General features: G+C 35.7%; 1 protein-coding gene and 1 pseudogene across 1 annotated transcript in view; both read right to left on the bottom strand.

The window, feature by feature from the left end:
* The window catches only part of RFX7 (regulatory factor X7), a 136,737-nt gene that overhangs the window by 89,026 nt on the left and 20,630 nt on the right, over window positions 1-27,081 (bottom strand). The window lies entirely within an intron of this gene.
* On the bottom strand, window positions 278-3,975 carry LOC124508565 (spliceosome-associated protein CWC15 homolog; annotated as a pseudogene).

Here is a 27,081-nt window from a genome sequence, read left to right as displayed (position 1 = left end):
GAACCACTGAATACTACTGACGGGAATGTAAGACCGTACAGCTGCTGCAGAAAGCAGTTTGTTACTTCCTCAAATAACACAGAATTACCACAAAGCCCAGCAAGTCTACTCCTAGGTATATACCCAAAATGAGAATGGGTATTAAAATAAAAATGTGCACATAAATATTCACAGACACATTATTCATAAGAGTCAAAAGGTGGAAACAGCCCAAATGTCCATCAACAGATGAACAAACAAAATGTGGTACATCCATATAATGGAATTATCATTCAGCCACAAAAAATAATGAAGTACTGATCCATACTAAAACATGGTTGAATCTTGAAAATTTTATGTTTAGAGAAGGCAAACATAAAAGGTCATGTATTGTAAGTTATAATGTATATCCAAGAGTATCTACATCCACAGACATAGAAAGCAGACTGGTGGTGGACACAGGTTGAGGGGACAGGAAATTGGGGAGTGACTACTTAATTAAACTCATATGGGGTTTCATTTTGAGATGATGAAATATTTTGGAACTAGACAGAGGTGATGGTTACAAAGCCTTGTAAATATAAAAGTACTAAATGTCACTCAATTGGGCATTTTAAGTGGCTAATTTTAGATTATGTAAATTTTACCTTAATGAAAACCAAATTGTGATCATAAAACTAAGAAAAACTCACCTAGATACTACACAACCTAATCAACGAAGTACCAATGTTAATTTTTATAACCCAAAATGCTTTTGTTTTGATCATTTACATTTTACAGTCTTTAAGCAAGCACATAAAACTGTAGTATTTAATATATTTCTGCATGAACATTTTGTGAAATTTAGATGACAATGTATCATTTACAAATCTTTTGTCTTTCTTCTGATCATCTATACCTTTTGCACAATTCTTGAAAACAACATCATCATCCCACCTTCTTTTAACTTTGAAATTGGCCTGAGGCTGGAATGGGCCAGTGAGATTAAGCAGAGGGTTTCCACTCCATGTTTTTCATACTTATTCTTTCCTCTTCTGCTTTCTATTCTTGTTCCTTCCTGGCCTGCTCTTCATCAATTAAAAAAATTTTTCTAGTTCTGCAAGAAGAGCTGAAGTACCACATCATCACTCTCTTCTTCATAATCTTCATCTTCATCTTCCTCGTCTGTTAGAGTATCATCTGCATCAAGGCTGCAGCAGGTATCTGGTCTCATCAAGGCGTTTTTTTTTTTTTCAAAAATTTTTATTGTTTATTTATTCTTGAGAGAGAGACAGATCATGAGAGGGAGGGAGACACGGAATCCGAAACAGGCTCCAGGCTCTGAGCTGTCAGCACAGAGCCCAACATGGGGCTTGAACGCACAAGCTGTGAAATCATGACCTGAGCTGGAGTCAGATGCTTAACAGTTTGAGCCACCCAGGCGCCCCACCAAGGCTTTTTTTGACATTGAAAAGGAGGTTGTATGTTCTCATGTCAGATGATCTCTTTTTCTCTCTTATAGTAGCTCTGTCTCTCCCTTCTTGCTCTGTCCTGCAGCCATGGTTCTGAACTTCTTCAGGGGCATACTGAATAGTTTATATTTTATCTTTGTATGAGAGGTTCTCTACCTGAATATTGCTTTACGAGGTGGTTCAAATCACCTTCTCCTTCTCCTCTCCCACTTCTTGCAGGTTCAAAAGCTGGTCTAGCTGCTGTTGTCATCTTTTCTAATTGGCAGAGGTCTGATGTAGCAACCTCTGGAAATCATACAGACACCATTATGGCATCCTCCTTTACTGTGAAGTTTGTTCTATGCTTTATAGAATGTTTGGCGTTACTGGATGATGCCCACTAAATGTCAGTAGACATTCTGACAACCAAAAATGCCCTACATATTACCATATGTCCCTAGTTGAGAGCTACTGCTCTAGAAAGTAGAGAACAAAGTCATTCATACGTTATGTGTCAACTCACATAAGAAGTTCCCTAATAAGTGCTCTACAAACGAGTTACTTCAAAAGTTCAAACTTCATTAGGTATGAAGTTTGCCTTTTTTAAAAAAAACAAGGTACTACAAGCATTTGTTAATTTTATCATAAAACTCATTTTGTTGTTCAGAAAATTAAAACTAATTTCAACTAGAAGAATCAATTCTATTACCAGGTAACTTTTGCCTACTATTTAATTATTCATATAATTAAAATTAAGCTTTCAACTTCTTAGTGACATTTTCCCATTCACTGAGTTAGTATCTTTTCTATTACTTTTTGAAATTACCCAGTTGCAAATATATAGTAAAGTTATAGAGAATAATATAATACACATGTTCCTGCCTGCCAGTTTGAACAAATCTGAACATTTCCCCCACCTTTTTTTCCCTTAAGGAAGAAAACTTTATGGATAAAACTGAAGCCCCTCTGGGCTCTTTTCCAATTTCATTTCACAATTCCTTTGTTGGTGCAGACTACTATCCAGAATTTCTTGGTTACCATTCCTATGAATGTTTATATTTTTATTACAAATATTCAGTACACTAGTCCCCCCTTACCTGTGGTTTCGCTTTCCATAGTTTCAGTTACCCAAAGTCAAACACAGTCCAGAAACAGAAGATCTTCCTTTTGATGTATAATCAGAAGGTCATTAGTAGCCTAGCTCTATGTCATGATAGCTACATCATTCACTGCACTTCATCTCATCGTGTAAGCATTTTATCATATCACATCACTATAAGAAGGGTGAGTACAGTAAGGTATTTTGAGAGACCACATTCATATAACTTTTATCATATTGTTATAATTGTTCTATTTTATTAATGTTTGTCATTAATTTCTTATTGTATCTAACTTATAAGTTAAGCTTTATCATAGGTATGTACATATGTATGTATGTATGTACATATAGGCAAAAACATAGGTAGTATATCCATGGTTCCAGGCATCCACGGGGTAATGGAACATATCCCCTGTCGGATGGGGGGTTGGGAGGGACTGCTATATGTCACTAAATGATATGAAGCAGCTTTGTTTACTTTATAAACATGGAATTATGATGCATGTATCATTCATCCCCCTTTTACTTACTAGGCCTTAGAAAAAGTGTTATCTATTTTGATTCATTCTAGTTTATCCATTTTAACTGTTACACAGTGCTATGGATTGAATTATGTCCCAATCCTCAATACCTCACAATGTGAATTTATTTGATGACAGAGTCTTTACAGAAGCAATCAAATTAAGATAAATCAATCAGACATGTGGGTGTGCTCAAATCCAACACCACAGCTATGCTAATAAAATGGGGAAATGCAGACACAGAGACACCCATGAAAGGAAGAGGATGTGAAGAGATATGGGAGGTGGCCATCTACAAGCCAAGGAAAGCAACCTGGAAGATCCTTGCCTCATAACCCTCAGAAGGAATCAACCCTGCTAACACCTTGATCTTGGAATTCTGGCCCCCAGAACCGCAAGAAAATAAATTTCTGTTGTTTAAGCCACCTACTCTATGGTACTTTGTTACAGCAACCCTAGGAAACTAATACACATAGTATTGAACATACTACTTTTTATTTGTACACCCTTCCACTGAAAGACTTATGGAGTTTCCAGCTGTATACTATAACACACAACATCCCAACAAACATTTGGCACACAGATCTTGCTATGCACACTGCAACACTTTCTCTCAGACAGGCTTATATACAAACATACATACACAAACCTTGCAGAAGAATTCTGGTATGTTGATCTTCAACTTTCTAATTATTGCTAAATTGCCCTTCAAAGTATTCTCCAAAAGCTGTGTAAGAGAATAATTTCTCTATCCTCTGCAAAATCTGGTAATGACGGACTTTTTCCAATGTGATGTGTGTGAAATATTTCATTGTTTTAATACATACTACTCTATTAGTGAAGTTTAACATCCTTACATGTTTATTGCCTACTAAGCTCTTTTTTTAAATACTTATTTTGGGGCGCCTGGGTGGCGCAGTCGGTTGAGCGTCCGACTTCAGCCAGGTCACGATCTCGCGGTCCGGTCCGTGAGTTCGAGCCCCGCGTCGGGCTCTGGGCTGATGGCTCAGAGCCTGGAGCCTGTTTCTGATTCTGTGTCTCCCTCTCTCTCTGCCCCTCCCCCGTTCATGCTCTGTCTCTCTCTGTCCCAAAAATAAATAAACGTTGAAAAAAAAAATTTAAATACTTATTTTTGACAGAGAGAGAGAGAGAGAGAGAGAGAGAGAGAGGCGAGTGGGAAAATAGCAGGGAAAAAGGGGGAAGCAGAATTTGAAGCATGCTGCAGGTTCTGAGCTGGCAGCAGAGCCCGATGCAGGGCTCAAACCCACGAACCATGGGATCATGACCTGAGCTAAAGTCCAATGCTTAACTAAGCAACCCAGGTGCCCTGCCCTCTAGGCTTTCTTATGTGTACTGCCTACTCATATCCTTTACCATTTTTCTACTTCGCTGTTCGCTATTATTCTTATAATAATATTATTTATAGGAGTCCTCTTTATACTTTTATACTAATCCTTTGCCAATTATTTGAATTACAAGTATTTTTTCCTCATCTGCAGCTTGTTTTTCTTTTTATGGTGCCACTTTACAAAAAGCTTTAATTTTATTTTTTTTAATTTTTATTTTTTTGATTTAACTTTATTTTTTATTTTTTAAAATTTACATCCAAATTAGGTAGTATACAGTGAAGCAATGATTTCAGTAGATTCCTTAATGCCCCTTACCCATTTAGCCCACCCCCCCTCCCACAACCCCTCCAGCAACCCTCAGTTTGTTCTCCATATTTATGAGTCTTTTTTGTTTTGTCCCCCTCCCTGTTTTTAAATTATTTTTGTTTCCCTTCCCTTATGTTCATCGGTTTTGTCTCTTAAAGTCCTCATATGAGTGAAGTCATATGATTTTTGTCTATTTCTGACTAATTTCCCTTAGCATAATACCCTCCAGTTCCATCCACGTAGTTGCAAATGGCAAGATTTCATTCTTTTTGACTGCTGAGTAATACTCCATTGTATATATATACCACATTTTCTTTATCCATTCATCCATCGATGGACATTTGGGCTCTTTCCATATTTTGGCTATTGTTGATAGTGCTGCTATAAACATGGGGGTGCATGTGTCCCTTCAAAACAGCACACCTGTATCCCCTGGATAAATGCCTAGTGGTGCAATTGCTGGGTCGTAGGGTAATTCTATTTTTAGTTTTTTGAGAAACCTCCATACTGTTTTCCAGAGTGGCTGCACCAGCTTGCATTCCCACCAACAATGCAAAAGAGATCCTTTTTCTCTGCATCCTCACCAACATCTGTTGTTGCCTGAGTTGTTAATATTAACCATTCTGACAGGTGTAAGGTGGTATCTCATTGTGGTTTTGATTTGTAACAAAAAGCTTTAATTTTAATATAGTCAAATTTATTAGTATTTTTCTTCATGAAAAGTGCCTTTGGTGTATTGTTTTTAAAAATTCTCCATTATTACGAGGTCACAAAGAGATGTATTTTCTTTTAAATGTTTGCTTTTCACATTAGGGATGTGTTTCCCTGGATTCTGTGTGTGATATACATACACATATTTTTTCATATAGATGACTAAAGGTCCCAGTGGTCCACACTTTTCCTTGTAGATGAGGCTGCAGTCTTGTTTGTGTTTCCTAAGTCTAGCACTTTTCCTGGTACACATTAGGCAATGTGTGCTCAATAAAATGAGGGACAGAGAAAGATGGGAGACAGAGGCAAAGCAGGGATAGGAGTGTGGGAAAAAGTATTCAGATTATGGTCCTTGGTGCAAACTTAGGTATCAGAACTATACAAGTCAAGGATATTAAAAACAGACAGGGAAGGCTGTAGGAAGATGGGCTTTCCATAACTTTGGAACCCTGAAGCAAAGATACTGATCACGTAACTGGGTAACAACTCTGCTTTCTCTCTCCCAGGATGAGAATGCGGCCTTGCTGGTGCTGAGTTGGTTCAGTATCTGGAAAGCTGTGATGCTGTAGAACTATCACTTGGTTTTTGTCTTTGCAGAATTTTAATGAAAGCCTACATTTAAAGGGCACAGCTATATCACACATTTGCTACAGCAACTCTAACTGAACTTTTCCTGTAGGAAGGTAGTTGTATGCATGGAAGAAAACCTACAGGGATCAAAAAAGCAGTTTAAAGATATGCTGCCTTTACTATTATTCAGAATAATCATTTGGCTTCTGTATCCTTAACTAAATAAATCCAGGAACATGGGGCATCTGGGTGGCTCAGTTGGTTATGCACCTGACTCTTGATCTCAGCTCAGACTTCAGGGTCATGAGTTCAAGCCTTACACTGGGCTCTACAGTGGGCATTAAGCCTACTTAAAAAAAAATCTATAAACATACAACAGGTGGGTAGACAGTCTCTTCCCCAGTAATTCCTAACCTTAAGGTCAAACTGGGGCGGGGTGGGGGGGAAGGGCACAATAGAAATAAAGCGAAGAAGAATGTGACCTACAAAGACTTCTGCTTCAGTGGCCCTCAACAGAAAAATAGCTCCCTAGTTAGCAAGATTATGGTACCTAGCTCACTCGATATAGTTGAGGAAGTACATTCCATAAGAGTAAAAGGTGGCTTAGCCTCTTGATGGATGTATACAAAACCACCTACAAAGGATTCTTGCCAAAATATTAAATCAGGTCTAATATTGAACCATATTTATATTTAACTACCAATATATAGGAAATAGAGCAGATGAAAAACATGATAAAAAGCAGCATGGGATTCAAATCAGCAAAACCCAGACTGTGGGAAACTCCAGAGAAGAAATGATTCAGTTTCTTCAACAGATAAAAAAAAACTACAAGAAAAATTTTAAAAGATGACCTATAGATTAAGAGACATCAACCAACAGCAATATAAAGATACCAATTCAAACTATAAAGGAAAAAAAATAAGACATAAAAATATGAGTATGAACTGTATGCTTGTAGATATTAAGGAGTGACTATTACTTTTTTTGGTGGATTGATCATATAGTTATAGTAATTTGCAGATGATATGATGTTCAGGATTTCCTTCAAAATACTCAGTGGAGAGATTTAGATATACATAATATATATACATAATATAGATATAATATTAAGTTAAAATAAATTTTATTAAATATTAAATATATATACATATATATATTTAGCTATGAGATTAGTTGTAGAAGCTGAATAAGGACATGAGAGTACACTGTATTTTCTTTCTGTATACAATTGAATTTTTCAAAATAGAATATTTAAAAAGAGGAATGCTTAACAGATTCTTTTCAAAAGAAAAGCAAATCATTAAACACAAAGGTCCTATAGCTAAGAGGGTAGTTTGATATCTAAAAATCTGATACGGATTAAAACTATGAAGGACTTAAACTCTAGAAGACTACAAACAAAACTAAGAATCACAGAATCATCTACTATACTGAACATCTACTGAGTTAATCAATGTTTATTAAACAGCTATTTAGTGATCCAGAGTATGTTACTGGTATTTGAAAAGTTTAGACTATGATTCACTTTAGTAACTCTCTAATGAGGTATTTTCCTTGTTTTGTTGTTCTCCACATATAGATATCTATATGAATGCTGGTTATTTCAAATGCTGAATTTTACTATTAAAATTTGCTCTTAAAGGACTGAAAAGTCTGTGCTTTCGGGAGGCAAGATACTGAACAAATTTTGCTATTCTCTTTAGTCTCAGTCTGTGTACCTGCCCATTTTTTTCCAATGTGCAGATTTTTAGGTTTATAATAAAAGTTCAAAGTAGTCAAATGATAGGAAAGTATGTGTTCATGCAATATACTTTTTATTTTTAATATTTAAAAAATGTTTAATGTTTTATTGATTTTTGAGAGAGAGAGAGAGAGAGAGAGAGAGAAGGAATGGGAGTGAGAGAGGGAGACACAGAATCCAAAGCAGACCAGGCTGTCAGCACAGAGCCCGATGCAGGGCTTGAACCCACAAACTATGAAATCATGACCTGAGCCGAAGTCGGTCACTTAACCAACTGAGCCACCCAGGCGCCCCATGCAATATACTTTTAAAAAAAATTTTTTTTCAACGTCTATTTATTTTTGGGACAGAGAGAGACAGAGCATGAACGGGGGAGGGGCAGAGAGAGAGGGAGACACAGAATCGGAAACAGGCTCCAGGCTCTGAGCCATCAGCCCAGAGCCCGACGCGGGGCTCGAACTCACGGACCGCGAGATCGTGACCTGGCTGAAGTCGGACGCTTAACCGACTGCGCCACCCAGGCGCCCCGCAATATACTTTTTAAGAGTTGAAAGGAACAGTTCGAATAAATTTAGTAAGAAACATCATGGTATATGTAGTGAAGAAAACATGGTTTATGAAAGAAAGAATTCCAATTCTGCTATATGCCCTTTACTTAAATGACCTCTTTTTCTCTTGAGGTACAGGATACCTCCTCCAAAGTTTTTTTGTTAAGATTAAACAAGATGATCTATATAAAAGTCATATATTGCAATAACAAGCAAGTAATAGATTCTTAATAAATGCGAAATGAAACTAAATCTCGTCCAACCCTTTCATTTACAGTAAGCTGAGAATCAAAAGAGTTTAAATGACTTGTGCTAAGTCACACATTGATTTTTTATTTGGGAACATTATCCAGTAAAAATGCTACTATTATACCAGATAATCATGGCTCTATTCTACACAGGGATTTTAATTAAGAAGAAAGAACAACTGTGTCCCAGTCCCATCATTTTGGAACTTCCTTCTCCAGAAAACATGAGGTATTGCCAGTAAGTGAGCTGAATGAAGGTTTTGGCTAGCTCCCAAGTCATACACTTTTTGCTGGGCTTCAATGCCCTCTAGTGCTGATCTGCAGAGGCAGCCTCTAGTTCCAAATACAGGCAAATTTACCTGGTCTATAGAACAGGTAATAATGCCCATAAAAATAATGAAATGAAACATGAGGCAACATTGACACCCATCTATAAGGATGATTCTGTTTTCTTTGGAAGATGAAATTTTGAAGAGGTTTTACTCTTTTCAAACTTTCAAAAAGTTTTTAAACTTTTTGTTCTTATCTGAATTTGTATAATAAACATATAAAACTTTAAAAAGCAAACTAAAACACAAGGCAAGACAGAATCAAGCCCAGTAAGGGTAATTACTCTTCTTCCTCTACTGCATAGCTTCCAAAAAAGAGTGACACGGCCATGCAGCTTAGTATTTTCTTGTGTTATGTTGTAAGAAAGCTAGGTCAGAAATAAGGCAGATCTTTAAAATGAAAACCACATAGGGATAAGTGCCTTCATTTTCTTTGGATGTACCTTAGACGTCACCAATAGGTGACATGTAAGTCTTTTTAAACTGAATGCATTAAGCTAATCTATTATTATCAGATACTTACTAGATTTCTTAACTGAGATCCCAAAACAAGGAAACCAAAGTAGGAATTGCTGTAGAGGACCACAGTTAAAATGAGATATCTTCTAAGATGGCAGACTCAGGCAATAATGCTTGATATGCAGATCAGAAAGTATACTGGGTGCCTGAAAAGCTCAGTCAGTTGAGCATCTGCCTCTTGATTGTGGCTCAGGTCATCATCTCACAGTTTATGAGTTAAAGCCCTGCACTGGGGGCTTGCACTGATGGTGCAGAGCCTGCTTGGGATTCTCAATCTCCTTCTCTCTCTCTCTGACCCTCCCTCCCTCTCTCAAAAATAAATTAATAATAATAATAACAATAATAGTAAAGTAATTATTATTTAGGGTGCCTAGGTGGCTCAGTCGTTAAGCATGTGACTTTGGCTCAGGTCATGATCTCACAGTTGGGGAGTTCGAGTCCCATATCCGGTGAGCATGAGCCCTGCATTAGGTGAGCTCCAGCCCCACTTTGGGTAAACTCATGCCCCACTTCTGGTGAGGACAAACCCCGCATCAGGTAAAAAACAAAAAAACAAACCGAGCCCCTGGTGAGCCCTGACTCTCTCTCTCTCTCTCTCTCTCTCTCTCTCTCTCTGCCCCTCGCTCACTTGCGCCCTCTCACTCTAAAAAATAAAAAATATTAATGTCTCATATAAACTAAAACTGTAGTTGAAATGACACTTGTGTATACTGCCTTCACTCTTGAGACATAACTTACTACTCTCTTCTAGACTATATTGGGGTAATAAAGGGTTCAGTATCCCAAAATCTATTCTAAAAAATGTAGCCACCATGTTCAATGTCCTTGTCCTCTGTTTAGCCCCAAGAATCACAGGACTTTTGTCATAATGAAAGGCAAAAACCATGAAAACCAATTTGATAGTTGTTACTAAAATTCTCTCCCAAAAAGCATTAAAAGAACCAAAAGTGGTAAGCCCGATCTAAAAATGTTGTTCCGGTCTGTAAAGCCAAGGGCTATCTAAGAAGATCAAAGAATATTCAATGTTCAAATGATGGTTTAATGAGAAGATACGAAGTCTAACATGTTTTTAAAGTACAATAGTTATCAATGGAAATAGGTAAAATTATTTATTAATGATATAGTTAGAAACTTCTAGATTTTCCACCTTTCCCCCTGTGCCTAAACCACAATTCCAGGTAGTAAGTCTGGTAGTAATCTCTTGAGATACTTCAAAGAGACTTATGAAACGAAGGATCATAAGATCTTAGGCCAAAATTTTCCAAAACAAAAACAAATACGGAATTATTTCCGGGGCTAGAAAACTTCATAAAAACCTAAATAATGAGTTTTAGTCTCTGAGACCTGTCAGTTCATGGGGAAAATGTTTCACTATCCAACAGAAATATAACACAACCCACATAAGTAATCTTATCTAGTAGTCACATTAAGTAGTAAAAATGATGAAATTAATTTTAACAAAATATTAATACATCAAAAAGATCACTTCAATATATAATCAATATAAGAAATACTGAAATATTTTAGATCCTTTTTTCACACTAAGTCTTTGAAATTCAGCATGTACTTAATACTTAACATATTTTAATATGATTTAGCCATGTTTAAGTGCTCAACAGCCACATGTAGCTAGTGACTAGTGTACTGGACAGTTTAGGTCTATGGCACAATAACTCTCATGGACTATACTTAAAAGAATATCAGAAAAGTTTGATGACACCTTCAGAGGTGGGCACGCAGAGACAAAACAGGTCATCTGTTACTTCTAATTACAGGGCTTTCTCCTTAGAAAGTATGTATAGAAATTCAAATCTCTTAGACTGCCCTCAACCATGATACATGCAGAATAATTTCTTTCTAGATTTTACTAGAACAGTATCAGTATCCCACATATATCCTCCAAAAAAAGAAGTGACTTATTTAATAACCTATTGCCCTTCACTTAAAACCAAGAATCACAATCCCAAATGATAAAGCACAGTCAGTAACAACACAGGCAGAATATAAGTGCCAGATAAGGGAGTAAGAATATATCAGAAGCCAGCCATATACCATCCGGAACAGAGAACTTCAATGCAAGGTTAGTATATGTTATTACCAATATTCTAGAGCTGCATTTCATAAGGACTGCTCCTCCTAATATGAACAGGCATCCCATGGAAAAAGTGGCCAATATTCAAGTCAATTTAGGAATTGCTGAATTAAACAATATTAAACATATTCTAGGTTTCCCCATCCCTATAATATCTGACTATTCAAGGATCTCAATATGTCAATAAGCACAGTGTCCGTTTGATAGGGGTTTAAAAAAACAGGTACAGGACATAGCATTTCCCAACTAATTTAGTGAAGAAACTTTATTTTCATGGATGTTGAGGAACTAGTATCCCAAATTGGGAAATGATGATCTAAAAGCACAGTAAGACGACTCTCACAACCCCAGGAAGAATCAATCCTAGGTAGATAGTGGTAAGGGCTTTAAGAAGTATATACTGCTAAACTAGGCTTTCAGGGTCTAGTTCCAAACAATATTCTAATGGGAACTCTGAGGACTAAATTATCAGGAACACCTTTTTGATTTGATAAAGTAAAATAGGCAATGATCTGTATTATTCTATCCACAGAGCTATAATATTCTCCCCCACTCCTAATTCAAGTAATAATAGCTATGAAATACAAGATTAATTTAGTTAAAATCCTGCAAAAAAAATATCTCATTTTGGTCTTATGCTCCTACAGATCAAAAAAGAAACTTTTATGAATCAAATGGGAGGGTCAAAAACTCATCCAATTGATTCTAAAGCTGCTACAGTTAAAACTAGATATGCTTAAAACTCTGTTAACAGCACAAAGTTTAAAGAAGTAATCAAGCAAACAGGATAATTAATGTACACAGAAACATCTAAAATAACCACATTGTCTAGAACCAAAAGGGATCTAAATGGGATGCCTAGGTGGCTCAGTCAGTTAAGCATCTGACTTTGGATCAAGTCATTATCTCACAAACCCATGGTTTGTGGGTTTGAGCCCCACATTGGACTCTGTGCTGACAGCTCAGAGCCTGGAGCCTGCTTTGGATTCTGTGTCTCCTTCTCTCTCTGCCCCTCCCCTTCACACTCCTCCCCCTCAAAAATAAACATTAAAAAAACTTTTTTAAATACATACAAGGGTGCCAACTAAGACAACAAAAACAAAAAGACAGTTATTTCCCCTAAGGAGGGGGATTTTAGAAGATGTCACAAGCAAAATAAAGAACACACTCCAAAAAATACTGTGATCTTTCTAAATCCTGAATCTGGATTAAACACTCCCGCCTACAGGACCAAAGAAGAGAAAACACAAAATGAAGGTAACAGTCAAGGGACAGAGTTTTAATAGCCAGCAGGAGGAGACATTTAATTTTTGCCAAGTCTGGTGGGTATAAAATGGTTGTCTTGATTTGCCTTTCTCTGAAAACAAGTCTGAGCATGTTTTGGTGGGTTTCTTTGAATCATGTATCCTTTTAATAAAAGGCCTGATTATGGTTTCTGCCCAAATTTCTATTTGCTTCTCTTTCTTAGTAATCTGTAAAACTTCTTTATATTTCAAATACTAATCTTCTTTCAGCTGTGTTGCAACTATCTTCTCTCAGTATGTGACTTATGTTTTCACTTTCATTAGGTTGACACATGATTAACAAAACTTTAGAACTACATATAAATGCTCAGAAATGCTAGAGAATTCTACCAAACATTTAACAACACCAATTCTACATAATCTTTTCCAGAAAATAGAAAGGAACTTCCCAATTCATCTTATGAAGCTGATGTGCATTAAGTGTATTGGCAGTGATAGACACAAGATCAATGGAACACAACACAACACCCAGAAACAGATCCATTCAAATATGTTCTACTGACTTTTGACAAAGATGCAAAAGCAACTCAATGGAGGACAGATTTTCAACAAATGGTGCTGAAGCAACTGAATGTCCATAGGTTAAAAAAGGATATACCACCTCATACCCATCAGAATGGATTAAAAAAACACTACAAAATAACAAGTGTTGCAAAGAATATGGAGAAACTGGAACTCTGTGCCAAAAATGCCGTAGTCACAACTAGTCTTGACATTTGATATTAAAAGTGCTTAACTTTGTCCTTCAGGAACATCTCGGCTATTATAAGCCATTACCTATCTGCAAAAAGCTTAAAATTAGATTGTGTGGGTTTTTGAAAACATTATTTTGGTTAAAATCGCATTGAATCTGTAGACTTATTTGGTAAGATACGAAAAAGTTTTTATGGTAGTGGTACATTTCTCCATTTATTTAGGTCTAAATTACTTAAAAATCTTTCAATAAGCTTTTAAAATCTTCTAAAATAAAGGCTTGCATGTTTCTATGTAGATTTATAAGAATCTTTTTGTTATTGAATGCTTTTAATTTATATATTTTATATAAAAATTTTATTGTATATACAAATGCAAATGGACTTTGCTAGACTATCTTAGTAATCATTTCAATAATTTTTATGGAGTTTTCTATATAGCTTAACCTAGGATGTCTGTTTCTTCAAATTATTTCTTTTACTCAACTTTTTAAATTTCTGAATGTGCTAAGACTGTACAATATGGATGAGAGATAATAAGCACTGATATGTTTTTCTAACTTTTAAAAAGGTGTTTTAGATCTTTTTTACTAATTGTTATGTTTTCCTGTGGGTTCTTTGTAGACATTCTTTATCAATTAAGGAACTTCTTAATTTGCTAAGAGTTTTATCACAGCTTTTAAATGTTATTATTTTCCTACATTAATTCAGATAATCAAATAATTTGTCTTTCTCCATTTGTTAAAGTGGTCAATTATATGAACAGATTTTCTAATGGACTAACTTTGCACTCTGTAACACACTCAAGCTGGCTAAGGTATATTACCTTTTTTTTATACATTTTTGGCTTTGATTTTGCAATTTTTGTTTTGGACTTTCTGTTCCTATGTTTGAGTAGGATAGTAAAATTAAAGGCCATTTTAATATCCTATCTGGTTTGGATGCCAAGATTATACTAATCTCACAATATGAACAGAAATGTGTTTCGGTTTTTTTTAGTGTTTATTTTTGAGACAGAGAGACACAGCATGAACAGGAGAAGATCAGAGAGAGGGAGACACAGAATCTGAAGCAGGCTCCAGGCTCCGAGCTGTCAGCACGGAGCCTGACGCGTGGCTCAAACTCACGGACTGTGAGATCATGACCTGAGCCTAAGTCAGATGCTTAGACTGAGCCACCCAGGCACCCTTTTTTTTTTTTTTTTTTTAAATTAGGAATGTGTTTTAATTATTGCTGTGTAATAAATTACCCCAAAACGTACTGGTTTAAACCAACACACATTTATTATGTAACACCTTCTGTGGGTCAGGAACTTGGGAAAGGCTTCTAAAGGTTTCTCATGAGGTTTCGGTCAGGATGTCAGCAGGGGTTGTAGAGTCCCCTTCCAAGATGGCCCACTCACATGATGTTGGCAGGAGGCCTCAGTGCCTCACCACATAAGTAACTCCATAGGCTTGAGTGTCTTCATGATAAGTTAGTGGCTTCTCCAAGATCAAGTGAACCAAAAGAGTAAAGAAGAAGCTGCAGTGCTTTTTATGAGCTATTCTCTAAAGTCCCACATTGTCATTTTTTTGTTACTGGGTCCAGCCCACACTAGAGGGGAGGGAATTAGACTTCCACCTCTTGAAGGGAAGAGTATCTAGAGTTTAAATATATTTTATAAAGACCATGGAGTATTCTCTCTTTTTCTAATTTCTAAATTTGTGTAAGATTGCAATTATCTGTTCCTTAAATACTTGGGTAGATTTCACTTATAAAACTATTGGGACTTGGTATTTTATTTGCAGGCAGTTTTTTTAAAGAACTGAATTCAACTTCCTTAGTGATTAAAGGGCAATCAGTCTTTCTATTATTGGGCCAATTTAAAGTTTTCTTGGAATTTATCCATTGCTTTCAATTTTTAAAATTTTAAAATGTGTGCAAACAAGTGACATCAAGGTTGCTTACAAATACCCTTATTTTAATCTCTGCTGCATCACAGTTATGTCTCATTTTTCATTCCTACTATTATTTACATCTTTTTTCTTGCCCCATCATCATTTCTAAGTCTTGACCATTTAATAAGATTTTTTAAAGAAACTAATTTATTTTTATTTTTTAAATGTTTATTCATTTTTTGAAAGAGACAGATATAGTGCAAGTGGGAGAAGGGCAGAGAGCGAGGGAGACAGAATCTGAAGCAGGCTCCAGGCTCTGAGCTGTCAGTGCAGAGAGGGACGCAGGGCTCAAACTCACCAACTGTGAGATCATGACCCAAGCAGAAGTCAGATGCTTAAAGGACAGCCACCCAGGTGCCACCCAGGTGCCCCCAACAAAGAAACCAATTTAGATGACGATCCTCTCGTATCTTAGTTTTATATTCATTTTCTAGCCTTACCTTTATTACTTCTATTTTCTTTGGGTTAATTGTTGTTAACTGTTCATCTTAAATTGAAAGCTTATTAGCTCATTAATGTTCAACGTGTCTTTTTTCCTAGTGTAAACCAGGAAAGGTACAAATTTCTCTATTAAGTACCAGTTATTGGATCTATAAATTCTGATAGAAAATCTTTGCATCAAATCAGGAGACTATAGACGCTGGCGAGGATGTGGAGAAACGGGAACCCTCTTGCACTGTTGGTGGAAATGCAAACTGGAGCAGCCACTCTGGAAAACAGTGTGGAGGTTCCTCAAAAAATTAAAACTAGATCTACCCTATGACCCAGCAATAGCACTGCTAGGAATTTACCCAAGGGATACAGGAGTACTGATGCATAGGGGCACTTGTACCCCAATGTTTATAGCAACACTCTCAACAATAGCCAAATTATGGAAAGAACCTAAATGTCCATCAACTGATGAATGGATAAAGAAATTGTGGTTTATATACACAATGGAGTACTACGTGGCAATGAGAAAGAATGAAATATGGCCCTTTGTAGCAACATGGATGGAACTGGAGAGTGTGATGCTAAGTGAAATAAGCCATACAGAGAAAGACAGATACCATATGGTTTCACTCTTATGTGGATCCTGAGAAACTTAACAGAAACCCACGGGGGAGAAAAGAAGAAAAAAAAAAAAAAAAGAAAATTTTTTCATTATCATCCAGTTCTCAGCATTTTCTAATTTTCACCATGATTTTTTTTGAAGGTGTTTTAAAAATTGCCAAATGTGTGCAAACGTGTGCAACTTTTTATTATTAAAATAGTTTTTAAAGCAAAGACAATTTGAAAGAAGGGGACAACTGTACAGGCTTTACCTTGATTGAATAATTATTTGCCAGTTTATTTCCTCTTTCTACATACACAGAAATACTTAACACATGTATTTTGCTGTAGCATATAAAAGTTGCAGACATTAAGACATTTGAACCCTAAATAGTTTGACATGCATTTCCTAAGAAGAAACAAATTCTCAGTAACAATTCCATTATATCACCTAAGAAAATTAACAATTTCACAATATAGCATGCAGCCCACATTCACATTTTCCCTAATTATCACAAGAATGTCTTAAAGAGCTTTTACCTGAGAAACAGATCAAATACAAGTTCATGCATTTTGAATGTCTCTTGTAACTTTTGTCTAGAACAGCCCTTCCACCTTTTTTCCCCTTATGATATTCACTTTTTGGAGTCCAGTACAGTTGACTTGAGAATCTCACATACTCTGGGATTTGTGTGATTGCTTCCTCTTGATGTCGTAAGTGAATGCGTGCACTATTCTAAAGCAAATGCTTTATCTTTTCCGTTAAGCATTTTAACTTATGAGTCAATGTCCATACAACTTGAGCACCAATTAATTGCCTGAGTACACACTAACTGAATTACATGATATTAAGACTGATTTATAACTTTAATACAAATTTAATGATATGTACAATTGTTTTTTGTGTGGCAAAGTATTCAGGCACAAAAGTTAAATATCTCATATAAATGATAATAATCAATATTCTTTTGCTCAACCAAATCAACCTGTCATAGTTTTCTTTCATTTTTATTATTTCTCCAGTAATAAGCCAACAACATTACATAGAAGCAACAGCATAAGAGTTTAATCCTCACAATTATTCAAATATTAAGAGATCTAATATTCCTGGTTTCTTCTGCCTTCTTCCCTTGTACAGTTATGACTGACGCTTAATCTTATCTTTCCTTATACCTTCCCTACAGAGACTGGTCCTAAGGGATCTTTCAGCAATTCACTGACCACGATTTCACATCATTAGTCTCTTCGGTTTTAAATCTACAACAGAAAAAACACAGTGTCCCCACTTTGCGAAAAGCCCATTTGGAAACCAGAGCTGGGGCAATGCACTGCCAGGCTGATTACCTGGGAGAGAAGAGAAAACAAAGTGAGCCTGGTTTATGGATATATAGCATCTGGGCCTTTAGAGGTGGGGATGACAAAGTAAAGTTATTCTTTAATGAGGAAGGAAGTAGAGACCCAACTTTAACGGCATGTGCAATGAGCAACAAGAAGGCTCCAATCACTTCCATGCAAAATAAATGAAAAAAATATAAAAAAAAAAATACTAAAACTCTTCCAGATAATAATGCGGTTGTGTATTGACTGCCAATACGTAATACTTCATATACATTGCTTATAAAATGAGATACAAAGAAAATACAAATCTAGAAGAGGAATCAAAATTAAATCTAGATTTGTCTTCTTACAAGTCTATGTTGTATTTACTGATACCAGATAAAAAGAACTAACTGCACAATTAGAGAGTTAATGCACATTAAAACAGTGAGTAAACAAATGTAAATGAGTGAAGGAATTCCATTCAGATAAAAAATTATGAGCAAAATGTCACTGGGAGAAAAAGAAGTTGATAACAGACCACTTATACCTTTCTGAAGCTTATTATAAAAAGCTAAAATACAGTAATTCCTCAGCTACTAACCGGCAACACTACAATATTTGCTTTATTTCTTCCTTTAGTATAATCTGTTGTGTCATGTACACTGAAGCTCCAATATGTGGCACAAATACATATTTGAGATTTTACATCTTTTTGACGAACTGGCTCTTTTATCATCATGAAATGATTCTCTTTATCACTGGTAATAACCTTTGTCTTGAAGACTTCTTTGTCTGGTATTATTAGAGCCACACCAGCTTTCTTATGATTAGTATTTGTGTACTATGTCTTTTTCCTTCCTTTTACATTTAGTCTATATCTTTATACTTAAAGTACATCTCACGTAGACAGTATATAATGTAGTACTGCATTTTATCCAGTCTGAAAAATCTGACTTGTAACTTGTAGTGTTTAGCACATTTACATTTAAGGTAAATATTATTATGGTAGGCTTTGTTTCATCTAGTATTTTTTAGTATTCCATTTCATTGCGTATATTGACTTTTTAGCCATACCACTCTGTTTAGTGATTGCTTTAGGCATTTGTCATATACAGTCTTAATCTTTAACAGTCTACCTTCAGTCAATACTGTATCTTTTCATCTTACAACAATGCAATTCACGCTATCTTGCTACTATACTGTTTTTTTATTTGTACATATTATAAACCTACAATACATTAACATTTTAAAATATTTATTTTTGAGACAGAGAGGGCACAAGCGGGGGAAGGGCAGAGAGAGAGGGGAAGACACAGAATCTGAAGCGGGTTCCAGGCCCCAAGCTGACAGTGACCCTGATATAACCCATGAACCAAGAACCCACAAACCGTGAGATCATGACCTGAGCTGAAGTTGGACGCTTAACCACCTGAGCCACCCAGGCGCCCCAATGTTAACTTTTTAAAAGGGGCACCCACCTTTTATATAGTTTTCATAAAAAAGAAACAAGAAAAAAATGTCATTTATACAAAGACCAATTCTGGCTCTCTTCAATTCCTTCATTTAGAGCTGACAGGTATGTTTCTGACTAGTATGTCTCCTTTAGCCTGAACTTTAGTATTATTTGTTGTGAAGTCTCATGGTGAAGAGTTCCCTTAGCTTTTGGTCAAATAAGAATGTATTTATTTTGCCTCCATTGCTGAGAATTATTTTTGGTGGATTTATAATTTCAGGTTGGTAACTTCTTTCTTTCGTAACTTTAAAAAAGATAATCCATTGTCTTCTAGTCTCTATGATTTCTTATGAAAAGTATCATCATCATCATCATCATCATTATTATTATTATTATTCCCTTCTGCAAAATACAATGTGTCTTCCCCCCATCATCAGTCGCTTCTAAAATGTTCTCTTTAAGTTTCATTTTCAGCAATTTGACTTAATGTGTTAGTATGGTTTTGTTTACTGTGCTTGGAGTCTGCTGACCTCCACAAGTCTGTAAAATGTATTGTCCAAATTTTAGTCAAATTTGGAAATCTTTCAACTAACACAGCTTTAAACATTTTTCTGCTGCAATCTCTCTTCTCTTTCTGGAACTCCATTTACACGTATGTCCTACCACTCAATATTAGCATGGCTCTCTGAGGCTTATTCTCCTCCACCCTGAAGTTTTCTTCTGGCAGTTTTCAATATGCCATCATACCCAACCCTCAAATATTTCATTCCAGGTACTGAATTTTTCCGTTTCAGATTTTCCATTTGATTCTTATTTAGATTTCCACTTCTGTTGAGATTCTCGATCTGGGCATGGATAATGCCCATCTTATCAGAAACAATTTAAAATACCTGTCAACTAATTCTGTATCTTTCATCCCTGACTCTGTTCCAATTGTCTTTTTCTTCAAAAGAGGAGTTGCATTTTCCCACTTCTTCATATGTTTAGTAATTTCTTATATAGCTGGAAATTGTTGGTACTATGATGAGTCTCTGGAGTTCCTTCAAAGTGTGTTTTGTTCTGGCATAATGTTAATCTATGGGCAGTTCAACCTGAGGGTTGAACTAACCTTTGAGGGTTAGTTTTAGACTGTTAGGATGGGTCTAAAATAGCTCCTCCTCAGGGCGCCTGGGTGGCTCAGTGGGTTAAGTATCCAACTTTGGCTCAGGTCAAGATCTCATGGTCCATGAGTTCAAGCCCCATGTCGGGCTCTGGGCTGTCAGTTCAGAGCTAGGAGCCTGCATCGGATTCTGTCTCCCTCTCTCTCTGCCACTCCCCCACTGACATTCTGTCTCTCAAAAAAATGAATAAACGTTAAAAAAAATTTTTTTTAATAAAAAAATTTAAATAAATAAATAAATAAATAAATAAATAAATAAATAAAATAGCACCTCCTCTATGAGTAAAGTAACCTTGGTCCTAAAGTATACAACTTTCTGGGGTGTCCACTAATGCTCAAGGTGCCCAACTAGCTCCTTCCAATCTGGCTGGCCAAAATTCTGTGTGACCTCTAGAATCTGTTCTTGACTTACAGGCCCCAGTAGTTTGTTCTCTGAAATGAGACCTGCCCTGCATATGTGGAGTTCAGTATTCAGCCAAAGAATCCAAGGACCCTGTGGAGATTTCTAAAGCTCCTTCTCCAAATAGCTCCCTCCTTTCCAACACCCAGCCTCACAAATTCCAGGTGCTTCAGCAGCCACGCACTCCAATCACTGTTTTCTCCACTGCACTACATCTCTGGTCTATGAGCTCTCCTTTACTGAGCTTCAGTTTGGAAAGCCAGAGTGAGCTTACCTCTTGGGTTTTCCTTCTCTCAACGATCACTGTCCTATGCTCTGCTATCTAATGCTAAGAAAACCTCAGTTGCTACATGTATTTTATCCAGTTTTATGGTTGATTATGGAGACAGGATAAATCCAGTACTCATTACCCCATTATGGCAGGATCTGGAAGTTAAGATATATTAAAATTAATTTTTAAGTACTTTTTAAGATTATATTAACATATTAAAAAATTGATGAATATAAAAATGAAAAAAACAAAACAAAACAACCCAAGACCACATCCAGCAAAGAATTTCTGCTAAATTCTGCTGTGTTTTCTTCTAACTACATTCATACATTTGTACATACCCATGTGTGTAAGATCTTTTTTAAATTAGGGTGAGACTAGTTTATTTTTCCTTTTTCATTTAACACTGCATGGTGGGCATTTTCCCAAGTCCTTATACATTAACTGAAAACAGAATCTTTTATGGCTATATAAAAATCTTGATAGTAATTTATAATTAATAATAAGCATTCTCTTACTGTTGAACATTTAGGTCACACCATTATAAATGAAGGCTTTGTCTTCAAATATCCACATGACTTACTCTATAATTCAGGTCTTTATTCAAATACTACCTTGGTGAGGGTTCCATGACAAACCTATTTAAAACTGTAATCCTCTCCCGGACATACAACTCGGTCTTTTTCCTGCTTTGCTTTTCTTTGGAGAATTTACCACTATGTCACATAGCATATATATTTTTAATTTTATGCTAATTATGTCTCCCTCCACTACAATGCGAGCTTTATGAAAGCAGACCTTTTTGATTAATTTGTTTACTGCCAGACTACTTGCCTAATATTAAGCACTTAATATTAGGTGAATAAACGAATGATTATAATGAATGAATACTGAGAGAGACACCATACAATATGATTTAAGAGAGGCCAAAACAAACAAAAAAATTACTTATAGGAAAAAAAGAAAGAAACATATGTTTCATACAGATGGTGGAAAGAAGTTATTTTGTTTTTTAAGTTTTCTATTTTTAATACCTTTGCTTTTATGATATAGAAAATAAATGTTCTTTTTTAAAAAGATGGTGCATTAAGATTATATATAAAACAAGAAGAAATGTATATGGATAGAAATGGACTAAAACATCTTTCTGACTCGTGATTCAAACTGTGACAAATCATTATTTAAAACCAACACAAGACTATAAATATTTGCTAACATAGCACTGTGGGAGATACAAAGATGAGTAAGACATGGCTGCTACCCATCAGGGGCTCAACATCAACTGGGAAAGACATACACAGTAGAAAAAACAGTATGTGCAAACTATGATAAGTGCTGTACTGAAAGTACAAGGTAAAATGGGTTGACAAGACACTGGAAGGAATATAATAAACTGGGGTGACCTAATCATGGTCTTGAAACTTGTCTTCAAATATGCAAAGGGAAGAGGTAAGCATTACTGCTAAAAGGTAAGCCAAAGCCAAGGGGAAAAGATAGACGACTATACCCCAGACCTTTAAGAGAACATTATATCCTCTAAAACACCTATCAGGCAAGGGGTGCAAGGCAAGGATACCCTTCAGGGATGGGCAAAAACCCTAAACGCGTGATACAGCTGGACCTAATACAGATAAGATGTGGCGGGTCATGTAGTGAAATGGAACACGTTCGAGGCATTCACATCATAATTTTTGTAAAATTTTATAAAAAGCCCTGTGCTAGTCCAAGGATGTCAGAGAAAGGAGGGCAGAGAAAATAAGCTGGAAAGTAAAGCTGGAAACGAATTAGGAAGTGTTAAACTTAATCTGTATGCAATTTTACAAGAAATGTTTTTAAAAGTAAATTGTTCATTTCAGAAAAAAATATAAAATTATTTTGAAAATTATCCATATCATCAATCCCAACATTACTGAAAGACAAGATTTTGGTGTGTTTTTATTCTATTTTCTTTTTCTAAAATTAGAGTTGTGTGTGCAGGTGCATGCAGTGTGTATGTTTGCCTGTATGAAACTGTGTGACTATACCGTAATTTTTGTCTCCCGCTCATGTTCTTTTTTTTCTTTTTTTTTTTTTTTAAATTTTTTTTTTTTTCCAACGTTTATTTATTTTTGGGACAGAGAGAGACAGAGCATGAATGGGGGAGGGGCAGAGAGAGAGGGAGACACAGAATCGGAAACAGGCTCCAGGCTCTGAGCCATCAGCCCAGAGCCCGACGCGGGGCTCGAACTCACAGACCGCGAGATCGTGACCTGGCTGAAGTCGGACGCTTAACCGACTGCGCCACCCAGGCACCCCCTCCCGCTCATGTTCTATCAAAAGTATTTATGTAATGACATACTCTCTTTAAAAATTTTTAATGGCAGTGTAACCATAAAAATTTTATTCTGTTCTGATTGGTCTTTTAATTTGGACTTAAAGGTATAGGTAAGAAAGTTAATACCTAAAGGTGTTTTTGTTTTTCATTTTAAGTAGTAAAATCTCATTTGTATTGAGATGTTTTCTACTACTTCTAAGAGAAAAAAATCTTCCCCTCTGACAAAAGTTCATTTCTATCTTGTTCTAGTTTTTTTTTTTTTAATCATCTCACCTTTTTTTCACTGAACCATTTATTCATCTGTAATTGTTCTCATAACTTGCTGTTGAGGCTCTAAATTTATTACCCCCTCATTCAAACAGCTAAGCAAATGCACTAATACCATCTCTTCAATAATCCTCCTGCTGGTTTTGTGATGACCCTTGTATCATATGTTTGCATTAAAATTAAAATAGATTGATTATGATTTTAAGTTTTAAAAAAGAACATGAATGACAGTAGCAAACGATTTCATTATTTAAGATTACTGAATGTAACAGTATTGTATTTGGAATTCAAGGGATGAGCAACCATACAAAACAGCCAAAATACACTAGTCCAAAATATAAAGTTTTGTTTTGTTTTTCAATCTGCCACAATCACTCCAAAGCCCATTCATCTCTTTAAGTCATCACAAAGATTAAACACGTGTAACATGAGCTACATAATCAAGCAGCAAATACACTGTAGCACTGGCATCCTCTAAAACTGACTTTTCTAGCTGGGTTGTGAGTATAGTCCCTAACAGCTCACTGTCTTCATCCAGGAAAGCAGTTTTCTGAGCAACATCTAAGTTCTTCACACTGGGCTGCCAATGCCGGAATACACATTCCAAGTTACTTTTAACAAGTGAATTTAAACAACGCTGGAGAACTTATTCTATTATTCAAATAAAGTAAGACAAAAGCTGTACTTCTTTCCAAACAAGGTGAAACTTAAGTGAATTCACAACATTTTACAACTCACTTCAGGAGTTAGGAATCCTGAAGTGTCCTTTTAGCATCATTCCTCCCCATCTTCAACTGGTTGGAATTATATCTGGAGACCAAAGCAACCAAGTAATCAGCCTAGCACAACCCTTTCCTTCTGTTAAACTTGCCTGTTGACTCACACCTTCCCTACAGTACATTAAATGATTTTACATAATCTTTTTCATAGCAAAGGCTCATTATATCTTTTCTTAAACAACCTCGTTAGGCTTTCAAACAACCTGATAAAGAAATATAAACCTGTCAACTTCTCAGATTCTAAATGTAAGAAAAGCAGACATAAAATTTTAACAAATTACCTAGGTAAATTTTTTTCTTTATATTGAGGACAGGAAGACAGTGAAAAAAAAAAGTTAAAAGGTGGAAAGGATAAGAACAAGAGCAAACAACAACAAAAAAGAGATGGAGAAAAAATTCAGAGAGACAAACTAGGAGATTCTGAATTATCTGCTATAAACATCTTGTATTCTATTAACATGAGTGCTGTAAGGAAATACTTCTCTTCACAATTTACTGGAAGTTAGTTGTGTCTTGCGTTAGACTGGATGATCCACACTTAATACAAGTTTAAAGATGTACATGTAATAGACCAATGCAGAGAGTGGTCTAGAGTAATGACTAGAAGGAGAGGTGAGAAAGTGATGATTAACTATAAAGATTAGGACAAGTGTAGGCATCCAACATAGTTATCCAGAGAGAAGTCACCTAGGGAATTACAGAAAGCAAGGAATAGCTTTAGGGTCACTAACAGATGTTATATGCCAGCTTCAGAGGCAGAACTGGAGAAAAAAGACAAAAGGTGATAAAGGAACTGAGAAAGAAAACCTGGACTTAAATGGGCTAGAGGCAAAGATGGAACAAGAAAGTAATTCAGAGAGAAAACTATTAATAAGTGCTTTGTTAAGATGTGCCACTTAACACAACAAAAGTGTGACTCTGATGTAATGCACCCACTAGTATTCCAGCGTATACCCAAAGTTTTCCTTATCATGATGATATACATATGATATATGTAATGTAACATATAGTTTTGCATATACCGTATGTCCCTCCAGAGAGGAAGAACGTAAAAACAAAGCTGCAGCCCCAAAGAAAAGTGACACCTAACACAGGGATTGGAGTAGAAGTGGTAAACCACCAGCCAAAGAACAAAAGAGAACTTTCTTTCTGTCTGGAAGTTCTTCATATCTGTTTAATGTAGGAGAAACATTTTAGAGATCTGTGTTTTGTTGTTTAAAAACTTTAAAAATCCCCTAGGAGCAAGAAATAAAATACTCTCCAAGAAAACAAAAGTGATCAGAAAGATTTTTTTAAAGAACTGAGATAGACATAAAAAAAATACAAGTAGTTAATCTTGAATTATCTGGAAATATATTGCCTTCAAGAAAGAAATCACATCACCCAAAATTGAGCCTTAAGGATCACAGCTAAGTGAATAGGTTGTCAATATGCCAGACTTCTTCATACTTTGTTTTCAATAAGAAGTCAGGCTATACTAATGTGATATGTCATAATTTCCAGAGGTTAAAAAAGTGTGGCAGCAATACCACAAAGCTGTTTTTCTCCTCCCCTATATCACCAGTGAAAAACTGTAAAGAATTTTAACGAATCTCTAGTAAGCACACTGAACACTTCTTTTCAATAAAGAAGCACACAACATATACCAGTAAAACCCATCATACAAGGAGAAAAGGTGAATTTCAGAAAAATGCTTTATGCTTAAAGCTAAAAACAAAACAAAACAAAACAAAAACCCCAACAACTTGAGATTATACATACTGATTTAAATTCTGATATAATTTATCTTTGGTAATGCTGTCTACATTAATAAATTATACATTCAAAAAGGTCATCTATAAACAAAAATTTACAATAAGCTATCCTTTTATACTGCTGGAAATGGTGTATAAAGATTTTTACTTGTAAAAACACTGAAGTTTGCTATTTTTAACTTCTACTATACTTAGTAACTTATAACTAAAACACACGAGGGGGTGGACAGTGTGACATGGAAGGAAGAATAGCACGAAAATCTGCACCAGACTTCCAAATGACATCTAAAAGAAGTTTGGTAGTTATGGAGTTTGCTCATGCATTCACTCATCCTGTACTAGGGAAATAATCTCTAAATGAGAGAGCTATAATTCCTGTCTTTGTGGTGTTGATATTCTAACAGAGGAGACTATAAAATTATACAATTATTTTATTAGAATTGGAATGTGAACAAGAATTAGAACCCAGTAGGAGAGTGATTTAAGGACCTCACTATGTTAAAGATTCAGGAAAGACTCCTTCCTTTTGTACTTGAGTGGAGCTCTGACGGATATGTAGAAATTTACTTAAGGTGGGGAAGACTGGTGGTTAGGGTTCCGAGAGTATGGATTAGGCAAAAGGACAGCAAGTGAGGGAATGCAGGAAAACAAAACTAATTAGAGATCCCAGAATGGCATTCTAGTCTATTAAAAAATAGTACCTAAATGCAATCATTTAAACAAGAGTTTGAGACTTCAAAAATAGTAACTAACATACCAAACTCCACCACAAAAGGAAACCATCAGTAATAGTAATAAGGCTACTGGACTGTTATAATGATAATCATTTGTAAGTTCTTTAAAACAGTATCTCTACTGTTAATACATAGTTTCATTTTAGTTATTTAAAATAACTGAGTTATATGTAAAATGTTCTACAGTCTAATTCTCACCTTTTACTAATTTAGTTAGGTC

Source organism: Lynx rufus, unplaced genomic scaffold, assembly GCF_022079265.1.
Source record: "Lynx rufus isolate CCGP_SWC_20201006 ecotype Redwood Valley unplaced genomic scaffold, mLynRuf1.p SCAF_13, whole genome shotgun sequence".
In the NCBI taxonomy this organism is placed as follows: Eukaryota; Metazoa; Chordata; class Mammalia; order Carnivora; family Felidae; genus Lynx; species Lynx rufus.
The sequence above is the reverse complement of the archived record's forward strand: the minus strand, read 5'-3'. Positions and strand labels throughout refer to the sequence as shown.